Below are 8,085 nucleotides of genomic sequence, written 5' to 3' on the forward strand. Positions count from 1 at the left end.
GCCATCATCAGTTTTGCACGCCATTCCCAACAATCTTCATAGAAACGTAAGAACCGCTTCGACTGCAAGTCGTAGGTGGCCTCTCTGAAGAATGCGCAGCCAGCAGGCGCATCTCTCTCGCACTCGTGGGACATTCCGCTGCGGCGTAGCGGGGCGAGAGAGACAGAGCGACGAATCAGAGCGCGGTCCGCATTCAGGCGGCGGTTTCAATGTGTTCTGCCCGGTGCACTGTGGCAGTGCTGCACCCGCTGCACATTCCGAAGGGCCGACCAGTGGGCAGCGGCCGGGAGGGGGGAGGGGGAGGGGGAGAGGGATGAGGAGGAGAGGGAGGGAGGGAGAGTCGTGCCGAGTCGGCAGCCTCACCGCAACCAAGCCGTGCGCAGGCAACCCCAACACGCGACGCCAGGACAAAGAAAATCACTCTCAGATTTTCCACTTGTACCAGAAACATGCTCTCGCAGTCTGACTCCACTGGCCAACGGATTGTTCCGCTGTGGGGCACTCTCTCAGTCTCCCTTCCTCTCTCGAGAGCCTTGTACACGCCTCCCCCCCCCCTCTCCTTCCCTCAGCGCTGACCCGCCGCAATAATGTACATCGCTGACACTGTCATATTTGTTAAGACACTTTATCGTTCATCTAGTCCATTCAGGACATTCAGGACATTCAGACCCGTGCCGCACTTCCCACTGCTCGACGCAGCGGAGCCCGCCCCGCCCCGGCCCGCCCCACCCCGCCCCGCTGAGTGACCCGACAGCCATCCTTTGGACGCGGACCGCAGTGAAACATTGTAGCGCCCCGCCCCGCCCCGCCCCGCCCCGCCCCGCCTTGCAGACTCCCTGAAGCATGTGCCAAGCCCAGTGACCACGCCACTTACAAACGCGAGGGTGCCTGGTGGGCAGCGGGGCATCACCAAGTAGACCATTTCGCAAGAATGGGGTTGGTACTCTAGGTTCACAGCGACGTTTGCTCCCCACACTGAGTTATGATTGCCGAAGCGACATCAGTTTGCTAAACATCTGCCTCAAAAGTGAACATTTTCGACGAGCCGGCGATCCGGGGGCGAGGATGGTTTAGCGGGGCCTTGGTGCCCGGGCCGGGTGGGCCGGGGGCGAGCTGGGCTGGGGGGTCAGCTGGCAATACATCTGCAAGTCTGACCCGACGGGGCCGTCCGGGGCCGTCCCGGTCTCGCCTCGCCAAACTAGAAACAACACAGCCAGTCTGCAGGCCTCCGTCTCTCTCGCACTGGCTCTCCACGACGCTGCAAGAGAGAGAGAGCGGCCTTACAACCACACCGCGAAAGAGGCGAAGGCAGGGACACGGTCGGGGTGGAGTGTGGTCGGGAACAAGGGGGCAGAGGGCCTGGACTCCCCCCCCCCCCCCCGAACCGCCGCGCAGACGAGCGGCGGGCAAAGTACAGCGGCCAACTTGAAGGCGGTGGCCGCGCTACACTAACTTTGTTGGCGGATTCAGCAACGACCCGCATGAATTGATATTAGCGCGCGAAACCCTCCCCCTGCCCCCGCCCCTTTGCCCTCGTCTGAAAGGGGGCAGAGCGAGGTTTTTCCTCTTGGCGGGAATTTCAGCGTGCCGCATTTTCGCTAAGCGATCGGTCCATCCTGCAGCCCGCGGCGTTGCGGCCTGTGGCTTTGGTTTCCGGAATAGAAGCAAAACAAAAACACGGCCAGGCGTCCGCACTGCCGGCACACTGGCGGGGAGGTCCCCGAGTTGCCCCCGCCGCCCCACAGCCCCGCGTGCGTGCGCCCCGCGACACGTCCTGCTGTCTCCGTCGCACTCGCGGGGCGTCCCACGCGGCGCGCGAGAGAGAGCGACGGACGTCTTGGCCGCGTGCCGCGACCAGACGCGACGCGGGCAGACGTCACCGCCGGCCCTGGACGCCTCGGGGCCCTCGGGGCCCTCGGGGGTGCGGCCTGGGGTGCCTGGGGCCGGCAAGCCGCGGAATAGGATTTCAAATTTACCGCCACCGTTACGAAGTGATCCCGCGCCCGCGACGGCGGGGAGCTCTGCAGCTCTGCACCGACGCCAACCACCACGTTGCGCACCACCGCCAGACTTCGGACTGGTTTGGCGCCCAATTTTGCCAGGGTCTCCGTTTCTACTTCGCCTCGGCCCTGTGAACCAAATCATTACATGTGGAGTAACATTTACATGTAAAGACTATAAGCGAATTTTTCAAAGATTATTATAAATTTTAAGTTGTTGTGGTTGGACGAGTGGTTGGACGAGGTGTGTCCGGCCCCGTTGACGGCAACACTGAGAATGAAACTCTTGATCAACACCCAATTTCGGTCGAGGTACTCAAGGAAGGGTGTATCAGCTACGTGTATGGCTACATAGTACTATCACTCAAATTTGGGCGAGAAAGAAGTCCTCACCCGAAATTTTAGTTCTGATCATGACTCTTTAATTCCCAGTGAAGTCGGCGATGGCCACATCCCTGCGTGCTCGCTTGCACCGCTTGGACGCCCTCCAACCGAACGCCCGGTGCACGCCCCGCGTCGCTTCATTCACATCGCCGCGTGCTGCCTCCGAACGACGATCGCTCTGTCTCTCTCGCACCCGCGCGGCTCCGCGGCACGCCCTGCCGGTGCGAGAGAGACAGAGCGACGAGAGCGTCGCTTCGGAAGCAGCCCGCCACAGCAGCACCGTGCAGCGCCCCCGGGATTTGCCCGCCAGTTATTCAAAAACGTCGCGGGCGTCGCGAGCATGCCAGCGAGCGAGCGAGCGAGAGAGAGAGAGAGAGAGAGAGAGAGAGAGAGAGAGAGAGAGAGAGAGAGAGAGAGAGAGAGAGAGAGAGAGAGAGCTCGTTTTATTCCATGTTTACACTGCTCCCCCGGGGAAGCGCGGCATCGGCTTTGATTTTCTCTCTCTCGCACAAACAAGGAGAATACTACGAAGGTGCCGCGCGTACACACTAGAAATGCAGTTACACTAAAAACGCAGGAATTTGGTGGTCCGGTCCTCGCGGCAACTAGCCACTAATCACGGCCAGCACGCTGGAGCCTCCGGCAGACTGGAGAGTCGTTTTGGCCGCTCTGTCTCTCTCGCACTCATGCGGCGTCCAGTGTAGCTGCGAGAGAGACAGAGCGACGACAATAACGACTCTCGGAATGAGTCTGCAGGCCAGGCCCCTAACTGTCAATGGCAGCAATTACAGTGTCGTCGCGTTCACCGACAAATCAGCCCGGCGGCGACTCGCGGCCGAAACTTGAAAACGTCGCCCATTTTGTCGGCGACACTGCCATCAACAGAAAAGCGACAGCATAAAAGTAAAACAAATACTGCCAACGGGGTGTTTGAATTGGCACGATTTACTGTTCCACTCTATAACTCCAGCGGACTGATGCCGAAGTGTCGGCCCCTCGCGCTGTCCTCCCCGTCGCACTCGTGGGGCGTCTCCGGGGTGTGCGAGAGAGAGAGACACGTTTCACACGGTGTCATGTCGCCTCTCCTTCGGTCTGGTTCGTTGGCGATCGTCCGGAAATTAACGAATCGACACAAATCAGTCGGGGCCTTACGACCGCGCTGCTCACGACCACCGGGCCGCTCGTAAACCGCCTTCGCGAGAAAACTGGAGCCGTCAATGGAACCGCGAATATCGGCGAGATGGCGGAGCCCAGCGGCCCCGCGGCGTGGCACGGCACGGCACGGCACGGCCGGGAGAAATGTGGGGTCGGCGGAAATTTATGGAAATAGCCTCGCACTCAACTCCCGGCCGAGTCGCTCGTAGTCACGCGGTGCGGTGCGTCTAGCGGCCCGGCCCGGTGGAGTGGAGCGGGCACGGCGCGGCAGTAAAAGCGCACCCCTTTCTTTTTGGCGCGGATTGGCGCGGCCCGCTCTGTCTCTCTCGCACTTATGGGGCGCTCCCTACAGGTGCGAGAGAGACAGAGCGACGCTCGGAATCAGCGTCTAGGCCTGCCACCCGAATGGAGGCTGCCGGGGCGGCGGAGCCGTGGCGTGGCCTTAGTGGCTTCGGGTACAGGTGCCTTTAAGAGCACGCGGACGTGGCCCAATTTTGGTCGACTCACTTTGCTTTAAACAGCTTTCAACATCTCTTTTCATTCACCATTTTTTATAGTGGGCAGTTCCCTGGGCAGCATCCGTCCCAGTTTGTGGCATTGAACATTTCGAGAACGTCCTGCTGTTTAACGGCATGCCCCCCCTCCCCCTCCGCGCGTTTAGCGGCGCCGCGCGAAACGGACTTGGACCAAAGCGCCAGATGACCACAACCAAAACAGACTGAACCGCGCCATCGTGTTTCAAATGACGAGGATGAATGGCGCTCTCTCTGCCATGTCGCGTCATGTCACGTCGCGGACCGCGCGGGCAGGGACAAATTAACAGTGCGGGGGCAAGCGTTGCCAAGCTCCGAAAAAAGAATTTTTAGCTAAGCAGGCGCAATTACCCGAGGTACACATTTAAAAACAATTTCTGTAGACAAACGGCGACGGTATAGTTCCATTTGAAAAGGGCCGCTTAAGGGCGCCAACCCACAGAGACACAACCGTGATGTCTCTGAACGACTCAAAACGGCCCATCATGGAGCTGCACATCTTGATGTCTTCGAGCGTCATTTGACTTACTTAACAGTCAGGACGTCGTGTGAGTAAGGCAAGAAGTACTGGCCCGATTGTTGTTGTTGGTAAATTATCAAACTTTCAAAATGGCCGCGAGCGGCCCAGTCTAACGCCGCCTGCCCTGGGGCGGTCTCCTCGGCTCGTCGGCGAGTGGGCGTCGCCTGGCGTCGCGGCGCCGCGTCGGCACCACCACGGCGTCGGTGTTGTCGTCGCCGGCCCGGACGGCCCGGACGGCCGGAGTGGAGTGAGGTTAGGTCAAGGCGCTGTGACGGGCAGGGGCGGCCAGAGCCAGCCAGGCCGACTCTCAAGCCACGGCGAAGCGGCAACGGGGCGCACGGCGCGGCGCAGCGCGGGGACCCGACTCTCTTCTCCGGACCGCCAGACACCCGACTCCGGACTCCGGTTCCTCGGTTCGGTTCGGAGCGGAGCCGGCGCAGCGGCAGGGGCGCTCAGGGCAGGCGTCGTCCCGGAGCCGGAGGTACCCGCAGCGGGCGGCGCGGGGCGGCGCGGGGCGCGGCGTCGACGAGCCGGCTCGCTGCCCGCAGCTAGGTTACGGCGCCCTGGCGTGTCGTAGCAGGGCGAGCAGGGCCTACAGTGCACCGGGCAGTCCTTGGTGCAGTCCCTGGGGCGTCCTCCAGGCTGCCGCAGCAGCCACGCACACGCACTCCGGACACCAACCCACACACACACACTCACACTCCGGACTGTCACACTGACCGTAGTCCGAGACAGGCTGGCCGTCGGCGAGGTCCCGTGCTCGCGGGGCTCGCGGTCACGGCCGTGGGCTGGGCGTGCAGGGCGTGCTGGCCGTGCCGGTGGAAGCTGCGCGCCACGGCGCAGGCGACGCACACACAGTGCGGTGCGCGCGACGCGACGCCGGCAGTGGCGGTGCGCGGGGCGGCCGGCACGAGAGAACTCGCGGCGAGGCGGGGCGAGACCCGTTGCGACTGAGACTGAGGAGGAGAGGAGAGAGGATCCACTGGCGGCGAGCAGCGCGCCAGCGCGCCCCGCGGAGACCAGCGAGAGCACAGCGAGCGGCAGACGGCCGGGCCGGGCCGGGGGGAGGGGGGGGGGCGCTCTCGGCGTGCAGGTTACTTTGGGCCCGGGTCTCTTCGTACGCCTCGGCGTTTGAACCCGGGAGAGACAGGCGGGGGCTGGAGAGAGAGAGGGGAGAGGGCATGAAAGGAGAGCCCGGACTGTAGTCGAAGCAACAGGCGGTACAGACAACAATGAGAGCCCCTGGCTGCCTCTGCAGAGCGTCCTAGCTTGGAGGCTTCTCTCTCACACACTCGTGCGGCGCCCCTTGGGAGTGCGAGAGAGACGGAGCGACGGGGCCGCCTCGGAAGCAGCCTGCAACGCCCTGAATGGCGAGGCGGGCGGAATGCGCTGCTAATCTGTTGGATTGGATTGGGTTCGCCCGGAGCTCGCCGCGTCTGCGGAGTCCGCGCAGTCGGCAAAACAGGGTGCCTCAAACGCGGAGTTTGCTGCTGAGGAGAAGAACCAAGGAAGGAGGAAAGTTGCCTCCCATTTCCAAACGAGCGGACAGGCAGTAGTTGACGCAGCCTAGGCAACGGTCCTCCCGATAATGTGGACTCGATCATCTGTGAGCCACCGCTGCATTAAAAAGTGACAGATATTTCCAGTGCCGGCACTGAAGGGCCCGGCCTGTTCGGTGAAGTGCCTAGCAGTGATGCAGTGTAATGCGCTTTCATCCAATAATGTACGTCTGCGTCCGGCCGGCGAGAAAGACTCAGACCCGCGAGCTGGGCCGGGCCGCGAGGGTGTCCTTCGAGCCATCATCGTGGAGCCGTACGTACTAGGTCTGGCGCTAGTCTGGCACTAGTCTGGCCCGGCAGTGGCCAGCAGGCAGGTTTGACTGGGATGGGGGTGAATGGCCAACCCCCCTCCCCTCCCCTCTCCCTCACTAACCTGCCGGTGAAGGGGCGGGGGCAGGCGGGGGCTGCTGCAGTTGCGGCGGTGGCGGTAGCATGCATGTGTGAGTGTGTTAGATTCGGGGGGCGCTGGCGCGCTGGCCGCCTGCAGGCTGCGCCTAGCCTAGCCTCGTGCCTGAGCCTCGTGCTTTAGCCTCGCCTAGCCTCTGCCCGCAGCCTCGCCTAGCCTCGCCTAGCGGCTCGCCTAGCCTCCCTGCCAGCCTCGGCCTAGCCTCGGCCTAGCCGGCCAGCGAGGCACCACAACAAAAGGAAGAGTCCTGCCCGCCGGCATCCAGGAGGAGGGGAGGGGGAAGCGTCTACCTTATCTCCTTGCTTCTCGTCCTTACCTGTCGTCCTTAAACCTTCTGCGCTTTTCTTGTCGCTCGCGTGCTGCAGCAGCCACTCACCTCGTCAACCAGATCGTCGTGGAAAACGCAACAAACGGCGAGAAAAACAACGAAAACCTCGAGGAAAGTGAAAGGAAAACTGTGGGTGAAGGGAGGCGTGGCGGCGCGGCCACCGCGGTGAGCTGACCACACGTGCGCCCCGCTACACCGTCTGTCTCTGGCACACTCTCGGGGCGCCCCGGAAGGGTGCGAGAGAGACAGACGGGGCCTGGCAGCGAGGCGGCGGCGTCTGGTCAGTCGGGATGGCCTGAAATAAAGTGTAGTGTCGCGGCACAGTGCTCTCCTTGTTTCACTTTCACTGGAATAAAAAAGGGGAGGGGGAATAAAGGCAGGGTTTAATGAAATGACGCTTTAATGACAAAAAAAGTACGGACTACGTGTACAACGAGGTTGACAAAGAGACTACAGGGATGCTGTTTATACACAAGTATCACAAACTTAATGATAAAACACGTCGTAAGTAGGGAGTCGCCCGACTGCAGCCTTGCAGCGGCGCTACTCCGAAGCACTGAACGCGAAGCAACGCGGTGGGTAACTTAAATATTGCAGGTGAGGCGGTAACAAAACACTAACTTATTAAAACACTAAAATAAAGCTTCGAGGATTAATTAAGTAACGAAGTGTGCTAATTAGGGAGAACGAGTTTCGACAGTCATCGAAGAGTTCTTAGGATGGCGTCGGTCCTCAGTAGGCGCCAGTCTTTGCTTGAAAATGTCCAAACATGAGGACTGCATCGCTGCCAGGACCAGGGGCAGGTACGCAGGGTTAGCCACAGTACCCCAGGTAGTGTGTAACTCGAAAACATGTTAATCAAAATCAAAAACACACGATTTAAACAACAACCACAAAAGGCACAGGAGAATATCGATGTTGCTAATGGGAGTGCGGGTCTATTCGATGGCCGTACCGTCCCACAGAGAGCTTTACCTCGGTAAAAAGGTACCGAAACGCACACACATCAATTTAAAAAAATAAAAATAGAGATGAAAGGTATTGTCTATCAATACCGCGTGAGGTTGCTTTTCCTCCCTCTCGCGCACTCACACACACACACACACACACGCTCACACAAGCACTCACACATTCGCACGCTTACGCACTGCACGCACAATGTACAAGACTCGCACGACGAAAACACAAAACAACACAGTA

Source organism: Thrips palmi, unplaced genomic scaffold, assembly GCF_012932325.1.
Source record: "Thrips palmi isolate BJ-2018 unplaced genomic scaffold, TpBJ-2018v1 HiC_scaffold_7, whole genome shotgun sequence".
In the NCBI taxonomy this organism is placed as follows: domain Eukaryota; kingdom Metazoa; phylum Arthropoda; class Insecta; order Thysanoptera; family Thripidae; genus Thrips; species Thrips palmi.